At 41.0% G+C, this 25998-nt stretch overlaps 1 long non-coding RNA gene across 1 annotated transcript in view; it reads right to left on the reverse strand.

The window, feature by feature from the left end:
* Positions 1–19341, reverse strand: part of LOC131514717 (uncharacterized) — a 61795-nt gene extending 42454 nt beyond the window's left edge. Inside the window, exon 1 of the long non-coding RNA XR_009263236.1 lies at positions 19119–19341. This is a non-coding gene — a long non-coding RNA (uncharacterized LOC131514717). The remainder of the gene's footprint in view (positions 1–19118) is intronic.
* Positions 19342–25998: the final 6657 nt, after the last annotated feature.

Consider the following 25998-nt stretch of genomic DNA (forward strand, 5'->3'; position numbering starts at 1 on the left):
ATATGCACTGAATGCATCTAATAATTGGATTGCAAACAAATCTCAACTGCAACAAAAACAAAAAACTTTGAGTTTGACTGCAGGTTCTGAAGTGAAAGCTAAAAATATGAAAGGCACAAGTGTTATTTTAGGAAGCTACCAGAAAGAAAAAATAGCAAGAACTTTTTGGCCACAGACAAGTGGTACCCAGGGGTCATCCAACACATAGTGGCCTGGGAAGGCTTCAGAGGTGGTGGCCCCCAGGGCCGTGGCTGGAAACTAGGACCAGCTGAGCCATAACAGTGAATCCCACAACATTTCTTGACATCTCAGACCAATACCCTGCTGAGGTAGGCTTTTTTCCCTTGAATTTCAGATCTCCTTTCATGCTTGTCAATTCCAGCTTGCTTTATTCCTGGCTTAGCTTCAGTTTCCTCGTCCATAAAATAAAGTTAGAAAAATGAATGAGGATAACTTATATAAAACACATAGCATACCACAGCACAGCAGATCAAGAAAAAGTGCTATTTGATTGATTGCTTCGCTGATTGATTCACTGATTGAGTCCTTCATTCAAAGTATTCAATACCTCCAAGGCTTTCTACTAAGTGCGAGAGATAACCCTGTCCAAAAAGTGATGGTGTTTGCTCTCAGTTATTTCACAGTGTGGATGACAGTTTTTTAAGCTGGGGTCTGTGGAAATGTAAGGCACAGATATTTAACTTCAGGAGTTCTGTGACCTTGTGAAATCCTAAGCAGAATTGTATTGTGTTCATAAGCGCTTAAGAAAAATTTTCTAGAAATAGAAGTTTGCATCAAAGACTCGGAATCCGAGTAGTGGTCATTCTTGGTGTTTTTTGCCTGGCATCACTCTCTTGATAACAGGCCCCATTCTTTCCCTTGGAAAAAGTACAAGTTTACCATTTTTAGTCCATACGATTTGGATGGGGCTAATCTCACCACCCGGCTCCAACAGTGGGCCTGTGACCCAAGCTGTTCCAATCCGAATGTTTAAAAGGCACCCACTTTCCATCAGGGCTACAAAACTTACAGAACATAAGCCATAGCTGCTACTGACCATCTCTGCCTCCAAGTGGAGCAGCCTCCCTGAGATGGAAGCCAACAAGGAATAAAACCAAGCAGAAATCTGGAAAAGACAAAATTACAGCAACTTTTGTTGGAACACCTTCCTTCATTTAAAGCTAAAGCCAAATCCAGCCTGGGACTTTTTAGTTACATAAAGAATAAATTTTAGTTTTTGGGAAAACCGGTTAGAATTGTCTTTCTCTCTCTCTTCTTCATGAGAACCTTTCTGGCTAATTCAGTTTAAACACTCCTTACAAGGGCATTTGTTGGGATAAGCACTGGGTGTTGCATGTAAGCGATGAACCATGGGAATCTACCCCCAAAAACCAAGAGCACTCTTTACACGCTGTATGTTAGCCAATTTGACGATAAATTATATTATAAATAAACACTCCTTACATACGAACAAAGCCACTGGTTTACTGCTCCCAGATACTAAGCTCTCGATTCTTTGGTTATTGAGTTAGCTGTCTTATTTTGGGGGTCCATTATTTTACTCACCTCCAAATCCAAATTCGATCCCACCATCAGCCTATGGCCTACAATGCCTTCTCATTTTATTATATGACCTCCACATTCTCTTCCTCCCTTTTTCCAAAACATAACAGCAGAGATTATTTTTCTATTCTGATTCGCCCTGAGCCACTTACAGAATCACAAAACCAACATGTAAGTTTCATTCATGGTTTTCACTCACATTTTCAACATGCCAGAATTATTGTACAAATTTGGTCCCAATCAACATAGTTATACTCAATACTCACTGGGCATTCTATCCCCATTTGTGAATTGAATGAAATACAGATTTCTCTGTTTCTCTGGAATCTTTCTCTGTCACTCTCAAAAGGAAGAGAAACGACCAAGAAGGAGTTTGATCCCAGGGTCTCACTGGGCACCAATCCTCAGGGCAAGAGAATGTTAACTTCATCCTAACTCAGTACATTGTAGGTCTGAGAGGAGAGTGCACATAAAGTCAAAGAAGTGGGCAGGCCCACTGCAAAAAATTTGAGGCAACATCGAGCTTCACTTTTATGGCACAAATTTTTAAAGGCTACCCTAAGCAATCATAACACATGTATAGTAAATGAATAAAAAAGAAAGAAAGAAATTTAATATTTGAAAATGAAATCAGTCTGGAGCTATATTTTCTCTTTTTGAAAAATTCATGTATGATGTTTAACATTATTTGAAGTATTTTTTTAATGTTAGCACAAATTGTTATTTTTAAAAAATTTTTGCAGACAGTTCACTGGCGTTGCAACATATCCTCAAGTGCAAAAATTCCTTGGTGACAAAATATCTAGAAAGGAGGCCACTGGGGAGAAAATACACACACACACACACACACACACACGTTTGGGTTAAAAAGGTGAGTCCATTTGATTAAATGGACTACATTTCATCATCATATGTACATAGTATTTAAAATAAAGAAAAATGTTGCAGGAATAACTGGAGAGATTTTTTTTCTTTGAAGACCTGAATGAACATAAGGTATGCATTTCTTTTTTTTTCTTTTTTTCTTTTTTTTTTTTTTTTTTTGAGAGAGAGGAGGGTGGGGCACAAGCAGGGGGAGGGAGAGAAAGAGAGAGGAGAGAAAGCCAAGCAGGCTCCATGCTATCAGCTCCAAAATCAAGAGTTGGACACTTAACCAAACGAGCCACCCAGGTGCTCCAAGTTGTGTATTTCTGAAGCTGTGTTTAAAAAAAAAAGAGTGCCTATGCCCCTAACTGGCAATTCCCTCCCGGCGTGTGGGGCAGGGGAACCAGCCCAAGTTACTGGGCAGAGAAGAAAGAAGCTTCTTAGGAAATCCCTGTGAGCTATAAAGGAAGTGAGGACACAGAAAATGCAGAGCCTCAATAACCCCCTATGAACCACAGAAGCCTCTAAATTTCCATTGGAGGTTTTGAGAGTTGGCTCTAGTGAGAGGTGACAGGTGACACAGAGAGACCAAAAAGAAGAAAAACAACAACAAAGGCCTTTGGGGGAACCTGAAGGAATTGGAGGCACAGTGACAAAATCAGGGGCGAGGGAGAAGCCAGAAGCAAAGATGTCCGGACCCTCCCCTCCCCACTGCACTCAAACTGCGCTCAGGACATTAGGGGAAGGTCCTTCCATCTGCGATTTGAAAGAGAAGTGTAAAAATTCAAGAAGGGGGTGTGGGGAGGAAAGCTTCTTTCAGAAGGGACTTTCCCTTAGCAGTGAGGTTTCAGATCATGTTCTGCAACAGCCTCCTGGCTTGTGACAGCATTTCAGGGAAATGAGACAACTCAGATGCAAATCACAAAGGAAAAGAAATTCAGCAGTGGCTTGAGAAAACGAACTGAGCCACGCTGAGTCTGACAAGGCAGAGCTTTAAGACAGGGTGAACTCCATAGCAAGTGCCGCCCGGAAAGGGAACTGCAGAGGGGAAGGGCAAACACAGCTCAGGCTTAAATAATTACCAGAGCTTCCATTTATGGACAGCCCACTACGCTCCTCGAGGTCTGCCTGCATTCTCTCTTGTCCATAGAGTAGATATCGGGAAACCGACATGATTATCTATCTCCATTCTCATCTATAAAGATGAGAATACACACTCGGAGAAAGAAAGTAGGAAATTAGCCAACATCACCCATTTCCAGGGCCAGGATTCAAACCGAGGCTCATCTGATACCAGAGATCATGCTTTTCCCCTGGACCCTTCTGCCACTAATTCAGGTGACTCACTGTATAAATCATTTTATACATTTTCTTTCTACCTTTCTACCTACATTTTCCCTTATGACATGGTACAAGTAAGCTTAATGTTAGGTAAGATAGTAGCTTAAAATCCGTTCATTGGTGTGTCTGTCACTAACCAGGTTTTTTTGTGGAAATGGACAACTCATGTAACTTCTCTGAGTCTCTCAGTGTTGTCATCTATGAAATGGGGCCCTGTGGGGGGCCTCTCCAGTTCTCAACTGCTGTGGGGCGTTCCTCGTCCTCATATGCCAAAAGAAGGAAATTTCAAAGTTGTGTTTCTTTTTTAACAGAGTATGTGATGGGATTATCATATTCCAGTTCTCTGTGGATAACATACATGTGGGGAACCCGTGCTTAAAAAGCAAAAACGCTTTTAAACGTGTTTTAGATGGCCTTGCAAATGGAGCCAGAACATTCCTAGCCAACCCTCTGTTAGCAGAAGGGCTGGATGGGAAAAAAAACAAAAAAACAAAAAACAAAACACTCAACATTTTTTGCCCCTTCCCAGCATAAATCATCACTTACTGTGGGAAAATGATTATTTGCCAGGATGTAGGGCCTATGACTCATTATGGAGTTGTCCTCGGCCCCTGATCAAGCAAGAGAACTAAAGGTAGAAAGACTGAGAAGCTGGGGTGAGGACTCTGAATTGCCAACAGTTTCACCTATGACACCGTAAGAGAGGAAAACTGAAAGCTAGGTGAGTTTCAGGGCAAAGTGGGTCGGCTGTGTGGCCAAGACCAGACTAACAAGACATGGGCCCTTGGCTTTCTGAGTCATTCCTTGGGTCTGAATCTTTACAGCCCCAAAGAGGCATTGATCAGCAAAATGCAAATAACGCCACCCTTGGGCTTGTCCTGACAGGCAACCAGCTTGCTAATTAATGCTTGAGTAACAGACATCCTTCTCATCCGGAAACACCAGCAAACTTTACAAAGAAGGGGTTAAATTGTTCAACATCAGCGTTCGTATTCTAGAAGTACGTGAGAGACAGACACCACAAACACACTCCCTGTGGTTTCAGCAAATATTGTGCTATACTTTCTCCTTTGTTGCTATAAGCTACGGCGTATCTACTGTAAATACACTTACTGTTATATTTTTCTGCACGGTCTTTGATGTTTTTAAAAATGTTTGGCTTGAACAAAGAGCTATTTTGTGATCAACAGCATAGAAAGTTAAAATTACCTACGGCAGATATAAAATCCTAGGAACTTAATGAAAGGCGATAGGAAAATTGATCTCTTATCTACCCTGAGTATTGTTCTCTACTTTCGTTAATATCTTAAAAGGTAGCAGAAGTAGAAGCGTGATGCGGGGATGACGCAGAGGGGAAGATTTGTTTCAAAGTCTCCTAGTCCGAGGAGGGTGTGTTGGATATGGTCTTATGTTGGTGGTTTGTGATTAAGGAACTTATGTTGGAATAATGAAATGAAACTAGAGTTAACTAGTCTTCAACTGATGTCAGGAAACAGTAGGTCTTTGGGTGGGAAAAACCAAGAGACTGGAAGCCTCTTTCTAATGCCAGTAGCATAAGCATAGAATAATATTTCTTCAAGTGTGCACCACAGAACTCCAGACCCATGAGCTACCCTGGAGAGGGAAGGTTTTATGCTCCAAAGTAAAGAGTTCGGGCAACTCTGCAGAGCGATGTCTTCCGTACCCCACCCACCTTGTTGGAGAAACACAGCACCTTGGTCAGATCTAACATATCCCAAAGTTCCTGAAGGCCTCAGAGCCATGCCCCCTCCCCTTTTTATTTTTCATGTGACGCCTGTTAATCCTGTACAACTAGTGCTTCATGAGCAATTCTTGGTAAAACACTGGTGAGGAAAAAAAAAATCTAAGGGCAGGGGGCGGGGAGTGGGGGGGATTTACATGGAAAGAGACGCACAGAAAGTGTCCGGATCAGTGATGCCCAAAATGGTAAGATCCTAATGGGAAGAGAGGTAGTCAAGGGACGCTGTGCAGGTGGTAGGTTAAAGTGACCAGGAGAGGGGATAAAAATTAGGAAAGAGAATTAGCACCTATAATGCTTAAATTATATGGCACACAAAATACCCAACACTGTGGGGAGGTATCATTGCCCCACTTAACGTTAGGAAGAATGAGCAACTCATCCAAGACTGTGTACCTCGTGATTTAAAGCGCTGAGGCTCAGGCAGGCACTTAGCATCAGGCAGCCACGGGGAGCACGTCTGCAGGGGCTGCCCAGGGCCACCTAGGCCTGGGTGAGAATGCTGCGTGTGGAGCTGTGACAGAGCAGTGACACAACCCTCCTTGCATTTGAAAACAGACACGCAGGTTTTCAAAGCTGGGGTGTGCTTTCCTCTGCAGGCTGAAGCAGGCTGATGCAGCAGGAGGGGGAAAAACACAACTTCTATTTCTTTCCTTCCCTCCACCTGGAGTCCCTTAGTTACCAAACTTCTGGAGAAACAGACAAGCAGGAATTGTGCCTTTAACACCCTCTCCGGCCAATTCAAAGCAAGCAAACTTCTCCGTCACAGGGGTCCTCTCTCTTCTGATGTCCGGTGGAAAACAGGCTCCGATTTTTCTCTCCCAGAGAGGTTGGACCACAAGTAATCCAAACAAGCTCCTGTCCCTGACTTCCCTTTTTCTGGCTTTCTCTAACCCCTACTTGTGAGCACTTGCAGCTGTATGTAGGAGGGATGTCTGACTGCTACGATGCTGAAGGGTTATGCAAAAAGGCAAGTGCTCTGGCCTAAAAATAAATGTGTTGTTTGTTTTTTTTTTTTTTTTCAAGAGCTGCCATTAACTTTATCTAAACTAATACTAGACTCTCCAGGTGGTTGGAATTCAGAGGAAAACTTCAGATTTTCTGTGGTATGTTGCTTACATGAGAGATAGTGTCTTACAGAACCCATCATTGTACAAGGCGGGCATTGGAGGGGCTGGGTATTATAGGCAAGATGCTCCCTAATCAATAGGCTTTCACCTTATTTGATCTCCCCTCCTTATCAGTTAAAATAAATTAAGCATGTACCCCAACATATGTTTTACCTATGAATTACAAAACCGTGCTGCCAACTGATATATTATGAATAATTAAAGCATTCGCAAAAAAGAATATTTACAAATGATATTTAAGATGATATTTGAAGACACGTTTATTTATTTTAATTATCCCCCCCCCATACCTCAATAAATCAAGGGATATGTGCACCTTACTTTGGGATCACTGACCTTACAGTTTGCCCATCACGATAGAACTCATCTAGTAAATGAGTTCAGAAAGGTTTTGAGTCTCTAAATAATCTTGTTAAAGTCCTAAACAGCCCATTAATAACATGATTGGTCTCAAGGCAATTGAACTAAGTACTCATAACCAAATCATCAAGTGAAAGAATTTAGACCACTGGTTGGCTGGCTTGTAACAAGTTACTTCTATTTCCCCAAATGTGTTTGGATCACTGCCCATTGGATTTTGAGGGAACAACTAAATATTGTCTCCTCAGTAATGTTGTTCTCCCTCAAGTGTGTGTAATCTCACAAAGCTGTTTCACTAGAAGAGAACAAGGTTATGTGAAGGGGAGAGAACATCTCTCCCTCCAGGCCAATTATGCAATGCAGGGTCAAGGGCTCTGTCTACAAAACCCAAAAACAGATCTTTAGGGAGTGCTAGAAGGAGAGATAGGACTGAACAGAGACGATGATTCCCCCTGCTTGGGGCATGGTGATTACTTGAGTTTTCAGATGAAGAGTGCTGTCAGAAGCACAGAGGAAATACCTGGCCCAACCAATAAAAACAATATGGCACTGGGTGCAGGAGATTGGATGCATATAGGAAAGCACTAATACCCTTACACGCATTCCCCGTCTAGATGCCTCCATGCACAAAATTCTCCTACTTAAAAGGAGAGCATTGGGGAACCTGGGTGGCTCAGTCAGTCAAGTGTCAGACTTCAGCTCAGGACTTGATCTCGCCGTTGTGGAGTTCGAGCCCCGCGTCGGGTTCTGTGCTGACAGCTCAGAGACTGGAGCCTGTTTCTGATTCTGTGTCTCCCTCTCTCTCTCTGTACCTCCCTCACTCGTGCTCTCTCTCTCTCTCTCTCTCAAAAAAAATAAATAAATAAACATTTTTTAAAAACACTCAAAAAAAAAAAAAAAGAGAGTATTGGTCATTCACTTCAGTTCTCATTTAAAGGTCTTTACTTCTCTGGAGGAGCCTGGATGGCTCTGTCAGTTAAGCGTCCAACTTCAGTTCAGGTCATGATCTCACAGTTTGTGGGTTTGAGCCCCACATTAGGCTCTGTGCTGACAGCTCGGAGCCTGGAACCTACTTCGGATTCTGTGTCTCCCTCTCTCTTTGCCCCTCTCCCACTCTCTCTCTCTCTGTCTCTGTCTCTCTCAAAAATGAATAAACATTTTAAAAAATTTTTAAAGAAAGGTCTTCACTTCTCCTCCCATTTAAAAAAGTGTACAATTGTTTTTTTAAAGACCCTTTGGCAGAGAAACCCACCGAAACACTATTAACCTCTTAGTGTGACCTTTAGGAAGGGTCCCATGACTAAGGAAAGTCCTAAGAGGATAGAAAATTTGGTGGTGGGGATGTAGCAGAGGAGGAAGATGAAAAGAGGAAACTGTTTGGAGGGCTACACTGGGGGAAACTGGTGAATAAGTTCTCTGAAGGGCAAATAGCATCATTCATACTTTGGTTTAGAAACCATTCATTCAAAATTTGAGTTCTTTGTTGGGTTAGTTCAGTGATCACTGAAGTGAGGAAGTAAAGCCTAACACTTTTTGTAAACCTCAGAGTCCACAAGAAGTTATGAAAATTCCTGGTGGGCTTACACTAGGGCTAACACTGAGGCAAGGAAAGACAGGGAGATTCCACTGATGAGTCAGACCAAAGGGACAAAGAAGACTGCAAATGCTTTTTCTCAGACAAAATGAGTTGTTAAGAAATTGGGGAGAATGAAATCAAGTTAACAAATTTGGGAGATAATGGATGTATTTCCTACAGAACCTGAGAAACAACACTAAACGATAAACTCTTGGAAATAAAGACTGATCTGAGGACGCTCAGATAGAAAAGTAGAAAGCAAAAATGTTGGCCCTCACTGGGGCTTGTGAGAGTGTGGGGGAGGCCCTTTAGATGGGGTCAGTTGGCACCAGGAAAGACCCAACCATAACTGGAGGTACTTGGGGGAGGCAAAGGCATGTCCATGAGCTGTGACAGGAGGTGATGAGTGACGCTGAGTACAGGGCCAGACTCCATAATGCCTAATTCTTAATGAAATCAGCATGGCAATGACCTTGCCAAAGGCGTTTTAACTGTACAGCCTGAAGGAGACAGAGATGAACTGTATCAGGAAGAAGCGCATTGATGGGACATGACTAATAATATGGGTGAGAATTTCTCGTAAGCTTTTTCTTATTGAACACATCTGTGATAAAGGCTCCAGCATCACATTTTATACAATACAAAAATTGTAAACACTATGAAGTGGCCATTAAATGTGTGATGTCAGATCTAATGTGGGCATAAATAACACTGAGCACCACAGACGGTAATTTAGAAGGTTCTAATCACATCTTGACAACAAAAACACTAGAGTCCATATAATGTCAAAGCATCTGAATGAAAAGAGAAAAACACAAGCAGTAATCTTTCCTGCAAAAGCCAAACATCTGGATATTTTGGAAGACTAAGCATCCATTTCGTAAAACCACAGTATTTAAAGTTAAAGCATTCTACGATCTCCTTGGATCTAATTATTTTCTATGGTTTTGTGTAAATATGGCAAAATAGTATTCGTTCAGTAACTAATAACTGAATATAGTAATGGTAATTAATACGTAGCAGTGGTTGAGCTTCAAAATTACTATATGATGCATGTGTTTTTAGTACCCGTATTTTATACATAATGAGTCTTTTCCAAATAATTTGCTCGGTTGCCAAGGGTAGAGTCCTTCAAGACTCACAACTATCTTTAGCTGTTTCCAGAATCCGCATTCATCCTATATGTGGTCATTTACGTCTCTTAAATTGGATTTAAACAAGAATTTTTTATTCTAATTAGCAATTATTGGGTTCTGTGTTTTTATCTTACAGAATCCTATTTTACTGTAGCCAAAGTATCTGGTTCCTTGTCATCTTCCCACCCACACTGTAGTTCTTCTGTTGCTTACATGAGGGCAGTTTGGGGCTACGCCGGGGACCCAGCAGGTGTTCAGTTAATATTTATTAAACTAAAGAAGAGCCAGAAGTGAAATAAAATTAAGGATTCAGCTAGAGTTCAGAGAGCTTGTCAACTCATTTGCACCTTAACCAATGTCCATGCTTAAGCAAACAAGTTAAGCCCACAAATTTGATTTCATCGGTATTTCAATACTCACAGCAACGTGGATGCACTTTTATTACTTTAAATGTGTGTGGTTCAGGTTGTTCATCACGACTTTCCTCTTTGTTTTCCCTTTTGCTGATTCTTTGGCAGCTTTTCTACACTTCCTTCTCACTCCCCACTTTGTCATTGCCTCTGGACAAACCCATTTAGTCACTTGTTAGATTTAAGATAAAAGTTAGAGACACAGGAAGAAAAAACAAACGTAAACCATGGGCATCGACTTTTTACTTTAATTTTATTTCCCAAATTACCGTGAAAACAACTAAGAGCTATTTTTTTTTCTTTTTCTTGTTAGCACATTGTACACCCTGGATAGGCAGCTCTGGTTTCTTAATGATTCTACACGATTTTTAATGCCTGGCCTTTAAATATTCAAAACAGTTTGTTAAGTCCATAATTAAATTTTCACTTGTTGGTTGGAGTCTGTGCCTATGGTAGTCATTTTCATAACACAATCAGAATCCACTTTCTAGGCAGGAAAAATGTTTTTCTGGTTTGACACTTCTATGCACAGCAACTCACCTCCCTGCAGAATCAGGCTGGGGTGCATTTCAGGCCAATCCAGGTATAAGTGCTATCTTTAAATGCTCCCAATTCCCGAATATCGAGCAAGCCCAGAAATGAAGCCCATGCCTATCCTTCAATGTGGATCTCTAAGTCTACCTTTTCTGCTTGCCTTTTTGCACTTTATTATTTTTTTAACGTTTATTTGTTTTTTAGAGAGGGAGAGAAAGAGAAAGTGGGTGAGGGGCAGAGAGAGAGGGAGGCAGGATCTGAAGCAGGCTCTGTGTTAATAGCAGAGAGCCCAATGTGGGGCTCGAACTCACAAAACATGACATCGTGACCTGAGCTGAAGTCAGATGGTTAACCGACTGAGCCACCCAGGCACCCCACCCTTCCCACACTTTGAATAACTTTTTTGAACTTGGAAACTTGAATAGGTTTTTTAAGTCAATTTCAGGTGTACAGGAATAGAGATGGGAGTATAATGAAACTTACACCTCCCCAAACCATTAATCAAATATTACTTCTGATATATTCTCTTCTAAGGGGCACAGCTCAGTCCATGATTTCCAGAACACATCAGGTCCTAATGTTACACACACCGAATCCAAATGATACACAAAATCCTTGCCCGTTTTTTTTTCCTAACTTATAGTCTAGGCAAGCTCCCAAGTAGCCTGCAGAATTGATGAATTTCTAGTAAACTTTCTATCCTATCTGCCAGCTCTCTAACTCCCTGGGGAATCTACACTTGCAGATAATTCTTCAGCACCTCGGTATACACTAGACTTGATCGTGTCCACACAAGTCTTCCACCTCGCTGCTTCTGTGCTACAAGAATCACACTGCTTCATTCGAATTTTGTGGTTTCAAAGGTTTTTAATTCCGTGTTTGTTTTATTTTGTTTATGTGTTTGTTTTGGGGCTTTTCCCTCTATTTTCCCTCATATGGAGGTTTTGTTAGATTTTCCCTACTTTATCTTCTTTCTCCACTGCCCACCTTGCCACTGCATCACAACAAACCTATTTCCAGATTTATTTTTAATTTTTTCTACATTGATTTATTTTTGAGAGAGGGTGAGACAAAGTGAGAGTTGGGGAGGGGCAGAGAGAGGGAGACACAGGATCGGAAGCAGGCTCCAGGCTCCCAGCTGTCGGCGCAGAGCTTGACGCGGGGCTCGAACCCACAGACCGCGAGATCGTGACCTGAGCCGAAGTCGGATGCTCAACCGACTGAGCCACCCAGGCGTCCCCACATGGATATGTTTAAATCTAGAACTAGGTTTGGGGCGCCTGGGTGGCTCAGCCGGTTGGATGTCCAGCTTCGGCTCAGGTCATGATCTCAAGGTTTGTGAGTTGGAGCCCCGCGTCAAGCTCTGTGCTGACAGCTCAGAGCCCGGAGCCTGCTTCGGATTCTGTGTTTCCCTCCCTCTCTGACCCTCCCCTGCTCATGCTTTGTCTCTCTGTGCCTCAAAAATAAATCAACATTAAAAAATTTTTTTTAAATATACTCATGTGGCTAGAACCTTAAGGCTGTGTCTGCATAGGCAAAGCGGGGAGCTAAGGGAACTCTCTGGAAGAGCGTTCAGCACAAAATAGCAACTTCCTGATCCAGGGGAAGGCAGGCGGGCTCTGTAAGGACTGAGTCTCTCCTAACTGATACCAGATAATTCCTATTTCTTGCAATCCACTCTCAAAAAGCATACGTGTTTTTACTATATTTAACTAATGTGCCTCAAATCTATTATGAACTAAGTACAAGCAGAGAGTTCGAAAGGGAGGGGACATCAAAGAAATGTGAGAGAAGGAAAGAGTATCTTAAGGAACTAGGTGTGGGCTGTGGCCTTTATATTCGCTATCTTATTTAATACTTAAAGCGGGGCGCCTGGGTGGCGCAGTCGGTTAAGCGTCCGACTTCAGCCAGGTCACGATCTCGCGGTCCGTGAGTTCGAGCCCCGCGTCGGGCTCTGGGCTGATGGCTAGGAGCCTGGAGCCTGTTTCCGATTCTGTGTCTCCCTCTCTCTCTGCCCCTCCCCCGTTCATGCTCTGTCTCTCTCTGTCCCAAAAATAAATAAAAAACGTTGAAAAAAAAATTAAAAAAAAAAAATACTTAAAGCAAGAGATACTATGTCTGAGAGAAGGAGAAACAGAGACTCAGAGAGGTTAATTAACTTGCCCATATCTTCACTGGTAGTAAGTGAAAGAACCAGCATCTGGAAATAGCTGGCCTGGTCCCACACTCTTTCTGCTTTTTCCCACACATCTTTCTGCTTGCTGCCCTGTGCCATCACACGAAGCGTGCCTACCTTGATGATGTTTCACATCCATAGGGAGAGGCAAGATCTCCACAGACGGGGGGAAAAATGTTCTGGCTTTTTAAAAAGAGCTAATATAAGACGGGATTCATTAAAATCCAACAAGGAAGGGTGTCAAAAGCCATGACGTATGCGCATGGACAAAAATTAAAGGAGAAGAACAATTTGCGTGGCATGGAGGTTAGCTTTAACGTTCATCTGATTAGGTTGATTATTTATCACCTTTCCTGTGCTGATATGAACTTTGGATTCATTGAGTGACTGTTCCGTGCTCTAACTTGGTGTCTGAATTTAATGCTGAGCCCCGGAATCCATTTGTACTGTTGACATTTCTCATTGTTTAACCCTCTACTCACCCACCTTCACCAAACCCCCTCCCCAAAATAGCACCGAGGCTAGTAATCTTTCAAAAATAACAAGAAAGTAGAATTTACAATTATTTTGGTAGTGTCTGTGCAAACAGCCATAAATTCTACACTTTACATCATGCTAAGGGCCGCAGTGTTGACAGTAAGGAAGGGTCAAACCAAATATTTGCATCTGGGGCCTCACCTGTTAGACCGGCAGTGAAGAGTCCAAAGTACAGGCCCAAGGCACCGACTGGCAGTTATCAGCACACTTTATGAGTATTTCCCTGAAAGTTTCTCCTAACCAGCTCTCTCCAGCCCACTGCCAGCTCCTCTGAAATGGGGATATTAGCTGTCTCCATTCGCTTATCAAAAATATGTCCATTACTGGATCACATAAAATTGTTTGTACACTCACTTGAAATGCTTAGCAGTCATCCCTGCTTTGGACCAGGAGGTGGTCCTTTAAAGTTACAGCCTGATCAAAGAAGAAAATTAATTGGGGAAATTTCTCCATACTCTCAACACCTCTTGTCTCTTTCCTGGAGTTTGAACTGAAATCCCTGATGTGCAGCAGTGATGGGGAAAACACCTATTCATTCCACTGGGAACCCCCAACCAATCTTCCTTTGGTTCCTCAGATCAAGAGAAATCGAGAATTGCAAAGGAGGCAATTTTATTTTGGTTTTGGTAGATTGAAACAAACTCAGGCCATTAGATCAGAGAAAGAGGAGGAATGGAAATATCCTGCACTACCTCAAGCCTGGAAACCTTACTGTCTCAAAGCAGAGTTTTGAAACATAAATTTAATGGGGCACCTGGGTGGTTCAGTCAGGTAAGCGTCTGATTTCGGCTCAGGTCATGATCTCACAGTTGGTGAGTTCGAGCCCCGCCTCGGGCTCTGTGCTGACAGGTCAGAGCCTGGAGCCTGCTTCAGTTTCTGTGTCTCCCTCTCTCTCTGCCCCTCCCCTGCTCGCTCTCTCTCTCTCTCTCAAAAATAAATAAACAGTTAAAAAATAATAAAATAAAATATAACTTCAGCATCAATAATTCCCAGGAAGATGTGAAGCCATTTTTCTTACAATAAAGATCATTCTAGCTAATGAGCTTCAAATACGGTGAAGCCTCACATCATACTAACATGGGAAGCAGGTATCGTATCAGACACTTACTGGACACATTTTGTGCAATACTGATAGACAGAAGCATTATACAGACAACAACCAACTTGTACAGCCAGAATTTTCTGGACATTCTTGATGTAAATATTTTATCCCATTGCTAAATTAGAAAAACGTGTGTCTGTGCACCCAACCACACCTAGTGTGTGTGTTCTCTGTTACAGGACAACTCTGTCCTCATTGTATATGATCTAACAAAGCATGGAGAGTGATCATTTTTTAAATATTTCTGCTTAAAATATTCATAGCATCTTATTAATTATAGACTAAATATAGTCTGAGGGCGAATGACAGAGGAACCTATTATTTACAACCTGATTTTACTTCTCGATTAACAGACATACCAACATTGGGGGCTTGAAAGTAGTTTTTGCCAAGTGTTTTGCCCTTCCATAAGCACATCCCAGAAATATAGTTAGAAGCTGAAATGCATCCCATGCCTTAGATGCTTGCGTTGCAAGGTTTTTAAAAGCAACAAACCTCCTGTAGACCTCAAAGGTACCCACACAGCCAATTTCCATTGGAACTGTTAGAGTTTTGGTTTGTAAGCATCTGGGTAGGGGCTCACCTGTGGAACCAAGTAGACCAAAGGATGTCAATTGAACACCAGGAACGTAAGAATGAATGAAACTGCTTTAGACCATTAAAAAAAAAATCCTGAGTTACCTTTTCCTCATGCCTCCAGCACCATAAATGCAAGCCCACAAAGCCCAGAGCCTTTCACTGGGTGCTGCCCCAGTCATGCTTTAGTGGGAGCTCCGGGAGAGCCCACAACCCCCAGAAAATATGCACAGATGTGGAAATTTTCCCATAGTATTGTGGTGGGTATATGCTGTGGTTTGAGTCCCTTTATGACCAAATGGTTTCTTTCTTTCTTTCTTTCTTTCTTTCTTTCTTTCTTTCTTTCTTTCTTTCTTTCTTTCTTTCTTTCTTTCTTTCTCTTTCTTTCTTTCTTTCTTTCTCTTTCTTTCTTTCTTTCTTTCCTTCTTTTCTTTCTTTCTTTCTTTCTTTCTTTCTTTCTTTCTTTCTTTCTTCTTTCTCTCGTTTTTAAGGGTCTGAGTGGCTATGAAGCAGTGCTGTGAGGATAGCTTGCTGGGCTTGGGTTTGTGTTTTTCACCAGCACACCAGTCCTTTCTGGAAGGCAGCTGCCACAAAAAGGAGGAACAGCTTATGAGGTGAGGTCGGGGAGGTCGGGGGAAGCACCCAGGAGAGAATGCACAGAGTCTAACAACTTGCGATTCCACCCCTCTGCCCTGTGGGGCAAATCATTTCCCAATAAGAAAAGTGCAGCGAAGACAAGATTCTTTATTTCATCTTAGTTCCTTCCAAGAACAGCGAAATGGGGATTCAGCGTCTGAAGCTGCTTCAGCAATTCCACATCTACCTCTGGCCTCTGCAAGGCGTAACTGTGTGGCCTTGGGGAACAATAAATGCCAAGGTGCGTCAGGCCAGCAGGCGGACCATACACTGTGCTTGTAACACTAATGGCTCCTTGTTTTCATGCTGAAAATATGCACCTCTTGGAACCTCTTCTCTCTTGGTCAGATGTGCGTGATGTGATTTACATTATGGAATGCAGGAGAGGCATGTGTTTGCAAGTGCTCTGATCCAAGAATCCGGTTTCTATTGTATACACAATCTGTATTGCCTTGTATAATGACCTTAATACTTTTTTTTTTTTTTTGCATTTTAATTTTGGACTTATTTTTAAATGATTCATTTTCTATTCAGCCCTAAGCCCAAAATGTCTGCATGCACGATAACTATGCTACAGTGATCAAAATGTCCTGGAGACTTAATTTCACAAGCTCCTTTTTCCTGAGTTCTAAGAGCCTTTGGCCTTACCCCCCAGGAAATGCTATGGTGTGGATAAGAGGGAAACATCCTCCTTGGGTCCACTCTCTGGGCAGTCAGGTGTGCTGAGTGGTGTATGAATAGACATGAAGGGGATTCTAGGCTTCTCAGAGAGGCACTACAGGTCCCAAGGAGACATCATTAACATGTCTGTTGGAACTATTTACATATATATTTTTTTTTTAACTTTCTCATGTGGCTGTTTGTATTCATTGAAGCTTACCTCTCAGGGATGTAGGGAGTAAGGAATAAGCTTAAATTTCTGAAAGTTAGAAAGCCTAGATAACTTAGTTTTAAGCCTCACTCTACTACTAACCCACTAGTAAACTCTGGTAATTTAGGTTTTCTGAGCTGTGGTTTGGGAAATCCTTGTTTGGATTCAGAAAAGTTTTAAGGTTTGGGTTTGTTTTTGTAGTTGTTGTTTTGTTTGTTTTTTCTGTAGGATCTCTCTGAGTCTTTGATATGCTAATGAGTATTCTGAGCTCTAAGAATGTGCAGTGAATCCCAAGCTGGCAGAACTATTGAACAATTTCTTCCCCCCAAAAAGTGTTCATAACCTGGATTCTATTGCAAGTGTTCTACAGGATATAGTTTGAACGAGTTACAGAAGTAGAAATGTTCTTCCTGCAGTGCAGAATTACACACATTTCATAAAGATATGAAGAGGTCCTTTATGATCCTATTGTATTAATTAAGGCTTTATGCTGCAGGTGAAAGTATTCACTATAGCTGGTTCCAGCAGAAAAAGACTTATTATAATGATTAGCTGAAGCCTTGGATAGGAGTACCAAAGAACCAGTCTTGAATACTACCAAGGAAAATTCAGGAAAAAGTTGCCCAGAAAAATATGCTCAACCACATTGGTTTTTCGAGCAAAAACACCTGAGCAAAATCCTCAAGATTGCTGCTCCCTGATCTGCCTTTCCTTGATTGTGACAATACCCTTTCCTTGAGCGTGAGAAGAACTTGTGAAGATAATGGGATATCACTTGCGTGATTACGTTCTGTTCTATGACAAAAAAGGATCTTGCAAACATGATGAAAGTCTGGTCAACTGACTGTGAATTAGTCAAAGGGGAGTTATCCTGAGTGGTTCTGACCTAATTAAATGAGCCCTTAAAAGAAGTCAAGAATTTGAAGCCAGAGACGCTATCCTGTTGGTGTTGACGGACCAAACCACCATGTTGTAGACAATGCCACTGGGCAGAGGAGGACACGAAGCCTCTTTGGGCAGTGAATGACCCCAGCAGGAGAGCAAGGATCTCACTCCTAAGACTTCAGGCAACTAGAATGCTGCCAACGGCCAGGGTGTGGGCTTGGAAGAGAACCTTGATGAAAGTCTAGCCCTGGCCAACATCTTGATTTCAGCCTTGTGAAGCCCTGAGCTGAGGATCCGGCTACCCCGTGCCCACACTTCTGATCTCCAAAAACTGTGAGTCAATAAATGATGTTATTTTAAGCCACTAAATCTGTGTAATTTCTTGCACGGCAGTAGAAAACGAATACTTGCCTGTGCATGACAGAGAGCAGGTTGCTACTCAAAGTGAAACTCCGATGGCTTTTGGGGAATGTCGTTTTTAGCTTCCCACCCTCTAAAATTTAGTTTAGAAAAAGCCAGAAGTGGCTGGTGTTGATATTGAGTAAATCTAATATCGGCAACCCTCTTCTTCGGGGAATTCTTTTCCAAAAGTCCATATGTCTCTCAGAGGACATAGGATAATTTTTTTTTTTAACGTTTATTTATTTTTGAGACAGAGAGAGACAGAGCATGAACGGGGGAGGGTCAGAGAGAGAGGGAGACACAGAATCTGAAACAGGCTCCAGGCTCTGAGCGGTCAGCACAGAGCCCGACGTGGGGCTCAAACTCACGGACCGCGAGATCATGACCTGAGCCGAAGTCGGCCACTTAACCGACCGAGCCACCCAGGCGCCCCAGGACATAGGATAATTTTAAAAAGTCTCTCAGTCTTTTGTTTGGTTTGATTTGGTTTGTGTTTAGGATGGCAAACGTCAACTTAACATAGAAATACTCAAGAGAAAGTAATTAACATTTTTGCCAGCACGTCCCTTATATGAATCAACCAATTGTCTAAACTCACACACTAATATTCTTGTCGATTCCTCTATAAGTTTTTTTTTTCCTTCATGGAATAGACAACTCTTTTAAGAAAACAATCCAATTCTAGGAATAGTCTTTATAATGGGAGTCTTTACATGGAGATTTTCCATATCTTTATATGTGTATTGATAATCTGTATATAAGGCCTGGCCTCTGGGTCTCACCAACATTGAGTATATTGATTATATTCTTAGTAGTTTTTTCCTTGAGAATTAAATCATCAACAAAACTGGACTAATAAGAGAAGGACTTTTATTTTTTTCCCAGAAGAGAAGTGATAGGGCAAATCTGATTTATCTGATAATATACACTATTTGTCCCTGGGAATATGAGAAGACATGGATTTCATCGTACCCCTGGAACGTTGGAAAGTTTTCTGGTAAAGCTGAACTTGTTTTTCATCCTTATAAGAATGTCCATTCACATACTCAATGTCTAGCCTACTAACTTCTCCACGTTAAAGTAGTTCAGTTTCAATTTATTACAAGTGAGTTTGAACCACCTCCTCTGCCTCATTAGTAGTCCCTGACCAAACTTCATCTCATTTCAGAACCACCCGTGATGAGGAACGGTAAACAATGAGAAATGACAATTAAGAAACCTTGATCTACAGAAACAAAACAGAAACCCCGTTTGCTTTACCTCATGTCGTAATTTCCCAGATCTGTTCCTCTTGGCCAATGTTGAGCCTGGCATTTCTCCCTTGAGGGCTGAGCAACTTCTTACAAAACCACGCTCTGTGGGTTTTCCCAGGTGCTGTTATTTCCTGAGCAGTATGTGATAACAGTCCCTTAATATTTACGGGCTGAAAGTTTGCACAGTACTTTCAGAAAATCTTGTCTCAACTTGTTTGATCCTCACCATAGCTCCACAGGGGTCAGGCCAAGTGTCATTATTTCTAGTTTATAAATAACAGAACCTTCTGTTTCTGGAGTCACGTGACTGGCCTACACTGTGGCGAGCTGTGATGCTGAGATTAGAACTCAAGTCTTCTGAATGTAAGTGAATCTTTCCCCAGGATTCCTATCCTCTTATCTGCCACACTTGTAAAATGCACCTATGACCATGGCTAACACCATCAAGTACAAGTTCCCTAACATAAATCTGGACCCTGGTTATATCTAAGTCTTTCCCTTTATCTTCCAGAAATAATCCGTTTCTTATAGTCCATTCCTCATACTTTCTGGCTTCTGCCTAGACATGCCTCTGACTGCATTTTTTCTGTCTGAGTGAGTTGTATTTGTCCTTGAAGACTCTGCTCAGACTTTGCCCAGGCTGGTCAAGACAGTCCCCTTCAGTGTCCAGTCTGTTCATCTATTTCTATCACATTATTACAGTTTCTGCTGATATGTACATACCTTTCTAAGGTATGGGCCCATTGATGTGTCTAAGGTATCTTGTGTCCTCTGTATTTAACACAGTGCTGGGAATTTCATTCCTGAAATGCTTGTGGAATTGGGATTTTTTTTTTTTTTTAAGGAGTGGTTTTATTTGCTAGGAAATAAAAACAAACAATGAAAAAAAAAAAAAGTGAGCCTCCAGAAGTGTAGCTTCTCTACCTAAACTTGTTCTGAGGGGACTGAGAGTCTAGGAATAGAATGAATCGACATGAGTTGGGCTGGGGGTGGGAGTGGAGAAAAGAGGGAATAATGCCCATAACTTTTGGAAAGTCCTGCTGAGGATCCTGAGGATTTAAGGTCACATGCTCGGGCACTTCAGTGGCCATTGTATCTACCCTTTTCAACTCTGTCTTCCAGAATAACTGCTGCAGGGAACCTAGCCTCAAACTGCCATAACTTTGGATCCACTGCAGCATTCAGATTAGGTTTCCTTCCCACTGGCTGTTCCCAGACAATGAGAATGCGGTGGGGGTAGTAAGCCCGGGCCACTTCTGCCTGACATGGGACTCCTCTGATAGGAAATGAACTCAGGGATCCCCACTGGCCTAGCTAAGACTTTCTCAGAACTGTACTATGGCCTGAGGCTACCTCCAACCCAATCCTCTCTTCTCTGCTGCGGCTTCTTCTTGTCTACTCATGCCCCCCACTCCTTTTTCCCTTCACTAATGTTTCCCCCAATTCATCTCTTGCCCATCTAATCCCACAGCTTCTTTTCGGCTTCTTTTCAGAAGGCCTGAACTAACAGAGTTAGTACCCAAAGTACTCAAGATTTAGGTCTAAAAAATCAAATTTTAGAAATGCTACGCTAAATCTGTAAACTACGCTTAAAATTTAGTAATGCCCTAACTTAGTCTAAAGCTATGTAGTAGTTTAGAATCAGTGCTAAAAAGAATGCAAAACAGACAAATGGGTTCTGCTTCTGTATACCTGGTATGTACACAGGCAAGATAGAAGGTAAAAGCTCAGGTTGGCCTATAACTGGTGTGAAAAATGTCAGGCTCCAGTTGACTCATGGAACAACGGGAGTGTGGCCAAGCCATCAAGGCACCGGAGGGTTGAAGAGCATGGACCAGGTGTCCAACAGTTATAGAGTATAAATAGCACAGCTGTCTCTAACACAAGCCAGCTGAGAGCCACAGAGGAGATTACAAGAAGTGAATTGTGGATCAACTCTTCTAATGGGGTGACATTGCAGTCTCTATTTTTTTTTTAAGGCACTTCAAATCATCGTATACTTTTGTTGTGGTTATGGACACTCATGACGGGAACGGTATGTGAAAGCCATGCAGGTTGTGACCCGGAAACATTTTATTGTATGAAAAAGCCAGTCAGACGCCAAACCGTAGAGTTAACCTTTAAAACACTCCTTCTAGTAGAGACCCCAAGAGCTGTGAGAACACAGCCTCCAGTCCCTCAAAAAGTCAGCAACCAATCACCTAAACATGCTATGCCGTGTTTCAACTCTCTCACAGGATCGTCCAAGCTACAATCGAACCAAACTATCAGCCCATCCCTTAGTCATGTGGGCAAGCCCATGAAGTTACAACAGTTCTACACATTGGCACTTTGGTAACTCATTCTGGCTGTTTTCCTTATCCTGTTTATTTTTTCTGAGCCTAGTCTTAATGGGATCTATAGTCTTGCCTTTTTTCAAAACAAGCTTAAAAAAAAAAAAAAGTGATTGAACTTTTCAATGAATCCAAAGACAAACAAGGTTTATGTCAGCCATGATGAAATTCTAGGTGACTGGAACTTCTTCAGATGAATGAAGTATCTCTCACTTTTATTGAACTCAGTGGAAAACATAAAATAATGTAAATTATGGTCCCTCCCACACCTACCCTAGAGATTCTTATACAACCTCCTGAAAAGAGTTTGACCCCCAACCTCTGTGAAACCTGGCCGTCAGCATATTCCAGAACTTCTTTTTCTATTGTTTGATATTACAGAAATAGTACCTTTCATTTTATTTTCCAAATACAAAATTATATAATGATACTGAGCATGTCTTTTCAAAGTACAAAGTACAAGTATCAAAGTACAAACATTTTCAAAGTACAAAGTACAAATAATGAAGATTCTGATGTATTCTACCCCATCTCTGAATACCAGGCTAGGTCTCACCAACATGAGTTGAGAATTCTAACACCCTGACTTTGCAGAGGAGAAAAATTAAGGTCGTAGATTAAAAAATTTGCCCAAGTTTGCAAAATTAGTAAAAGCTGAAATTTGTTGTTAATGTAATATAAATGTATTTAATCAGTTTGACAAGTGTAGCCCAATGTGGTTGAGAGGCAGTGAATATAATAACCAAAATATAATTACTACCCCAAAATGATAAAATATGATGTTATGTTTCCCATGCTATAATTTGGTTCTGTCTGTTAGGGTCCCACGGTTTCTTTTCTACACAGTCTCTCATGGTGAACACAGTACACAACAGAGCACAATTCCTGCCCTCGGGGGGCTCGTTGTCCAATGGGCACAACACGCAGGTGAATAGACGGCTTGAATTTATTGTATGGAGAGTAAAGCAAGGCTGAAGTGCAGAAGAGAGCAACTCCTGGCTTGCACCAAGCCAAGACTCGTCAAGAAAGCTTTCTGGAGCGGTCTTCTTGCACCTATGTGATGAGACACTCTTGATGACAGACCTGTAACTGATCATCTTACTAACACCAGAATGCCTTAGAAGGCCGATTACTGGAGTATTATTAGCCCTTAACAAATATCACTTGCACCTTTGCATAACAGTTTTCTACATGATTCTACAGCCAAATAGTTTTTACAACTCTGCAAACACAACTTAAACCTGAGTTAAATTTACTAAACCATATAATACCAAGAAAAAAATAAAACGCACTTTTACACCTTTCTATCCAAAAGGGAACTCTTCCTTTACCACCTGTTCTTTTGTTTTCCTTATAAGAACTTGGATACTTGTATGTTTGTATAAATGAAAACAAAAACAGAATTCTATTTGTATGAAACTTACAATTGAAAACTGTTAAAAATAAACTCATCAGTTAAAAATCTTCAGATCAGATGGATGATCTGGATTATTTCAATCGTAATCTAGGGCAAGAACCGAAAGGCTTTAGGGACACGTTACTATAATCTGGTGACCCTCAACTGCTTTTTTCCTCCTCCCTTTTCCATTGGCTTCAGTGCTGGCTTGGGCAAGCAGTGTGACAACATTGCCTTTTTCTCAGAACACTAGAATTGTGCCACCCACAGTCCAGTGGCTGGGGGCCAGGGCACGGCCAGCCCCACAGACATGAGTCAAGCTGTGGCATTCAAGAATTCTCACTCAGGTTCTTTCCTGATGACTTTCTTGGAATTGCCATCAACAGCATGATGGTAAGAAATGTGTGATATAAAAGAAATATGTGGTATGGCTAGTCAGAAAACTTGACTCCCAGTCTTGTTACTTTCTAGACGTGTGACCATTAGCATTTTTTTCCTAATCTGTTCTGCTATCTCACAGTCATTGTAAAAATCCAAATGAGACCATGAAAATTAATAGCTTAATCTCCATTAGTGAAGAGAAAAGAGACATTCCCATATTTATTTGGTCAGTGTCTAAATTATAAGACCTTCTGGAGAGCAATTTAGTAATAATTACAAGACTTTAAAATGCCCACAACTTGGGCCTAGTTATTCCTCTGGAAATTTAGCCTTGGGAAATAATTAAGAAAGCGCAGAAAGATATATGTAAAAGGGTGTATAACACTGCGCCGATTGTAATAACAAAATTTTAGAAACACTCAAATGTCCAGTAGTAGAAACTGGTTAAATAAGTTAGAATGTGCCTCCATAATAGTGTATTATACAACTGCTAAAAATAATGTTGTGAAAATACAAAATATAGCTCTTGGTACATAATGGTGTATAAATGTAATTATTAGGTATACAATCAAGTAAAATAATGTGTATATGTGATGTGATATATATATGTATATCTATTCATAAGCATATGAATATATGAATATATATATTCATAAACATCTATATAGAGAAAGGGAGGGAGGGGGCACCTTGGTGTCTCAGTTGGTGGTACAACTTCAGCTCAGGTCATGATCTCCAAGCTCATGAGTTCGAAACCTACATCAGGGTCTGTGTTGACAGCTCAGAACCTGGAGCCTGTGTCTCCCTCTCTCTCTCTCTGCCTTTCCCCCTCTCATGCTCTGTCTCTCTCTCTCTCTCTGTCTCTGTCTCTGTCTCTCTCTCTCTCTCTCAAAAATAAACATGAAAAAAAGAAAAGAAAAATGTAATCATAGACTTTAAAAAAAAAAAAAAAAGGAAGGGGTTGGGTATGAGACTATACCTACCGAAGTGTCCAAAGAGTTTAACTCAGAATAATATATTTTATTTTTCTTCTGTTTATGTATCTGTGTTTTCTAACGTTTCTATAATATATGTATATTTCTATTATAATAAGTGAAAATAGCTTTACATTTAGAAGCTAAATAAACTATATGAAAACCTAGACTCTACTGTTATAGGATATCCAGTGATCAAAATTCCATCTATACATATGAATTATAAAATGGCCTAGGCTTTATCATTTCAGCGATTTATCTGTCACTGTAAATTTATAATTGAAAAAGTTCTCCTTTTAGCATGGTAAGAGATGGCTAAGCATTTAAAATACTGAAATAGTTTGTAAATTTTCACTAAAATCAACATTCCTTTAGTAAACTTAATTGAGGTTAATGAAGAAACGGAGAATCTCCATGCAGAAGGCAATGTTGTAAAAAGGTGTGAGTGGGGGGGCGGGGGAGCCCTGATCCAATCATCTTGTATAACGAGTTTGCCAGTCTTTACCCACTAAATATACAGCAGAGAATGTTCTAAAATAGTTACCTCATTTGCAGATAGGAAACTCCAGTTCTATTGCTGGTTCCGGCAAAAACTTTCTGCAGAAACTCAGACAAGTATAACTTGTCTGTGCTTGAATTAATTTGTTTATGAAATGAACATCATGTTGGCAAAGCCTTTAAGTGAAGTTTAGCTTTCGAGTGTAAAAATATTATAAACCTCCTTAAAATGAAGTAGGAGGAGAATTTGGAAAAGGAAGAGAAGAAAGTTTTGATGATTCATTAAAGAAAAATTCATAGCCATTTCTGAACAAGATGCTACAAAATATCTTTAATGAGCCAATTTCAGGGACTTAACTCCAAAAAATTACTCTGCTTCTGCTAAAATTTGAACTATTGGCATTCATATCTGACTTATATGTACCACTATTTTTTACATGGGTCAAGTCTTTTAAATTTTTAGCTAACTTTAAATACTATGTTTACTAACCAATACTAAACTTTAAATGTAAAAATCCATAGTATCAACTAAGTTTTCGTCAAATGTATATTGGATCTAGAATGAGTGCTTAGAATTCTTCGAGACCTCCAGTCTCCTTCTACTCTTTCCTTGCCTAACAGCCCTCTCCTATCTTTACTTCCATAAGTACCCTGCTTAAGTTCTGTGATGGAACATTCTGACTCCTCTCTCACCAATACTCTGGATTCCCCTGCCCCACTGTCTTTCATAGCTTGGCAAAACCCCAACACTAGGTGAACTCAACTGTTTACTTTTTCTGTACAATATAGCAGGTTTGGTTCAGTGTTCCGTGGTGTAGTTGAGAAGTAACAATCGGGCAATTTGCCTTCATAAATCTGTGATCACCCCTCTCAGCTGGGCTCTCCAACCTGGCTGTCTAGGAGCTGACCAAAATTCCTTAGCCATGCTTCCATTTTTCACACTGCTTCAAGCTCTTTCCACCCACCCCCCACCTCGAATCTCTGACAGCTATACTCTACCTTGCATTTCCATCTGATAACCTTTCCTCCTACTCCACTGAGAAAATAGAAGTCATCATAAGAGAATTTCTTCTTACTATCAAATCTATGAAATCTACTTTTGTTTTCATCCCCCCGTTTCTTTTCTCATACTGGAAAAATAGCAGAATTCATCGTCTTAGGTAAAGCCAATTCCTCGATATGTACTGTAAATATCATCTCAGTGTTCTCTGGGACACTGATCTGTAATAATCCCTCTGTCTCTCTTACATGTTAACCTTCTCTCTTTTTTACTCTTTATCATCAGTATTCAGACAAACTCAAAGT

The sequence above is a fragment of the Neofelis nebulosa genome, chromosome 6 (assembly GCF_028018385.1).
Source record: "Neofelis nebulosa isolate mNeoNeb1 chromosome 6, mNeoNeb1.pri, whole genome shotgun sequence".
Classification (NCBI taxonomy): domain Eukaryota; kingdom Metazoa; phylum Chordata; class Mammalia; order Carnivora; family Felidae; genus Neofelis; species Neofelis nebulosa.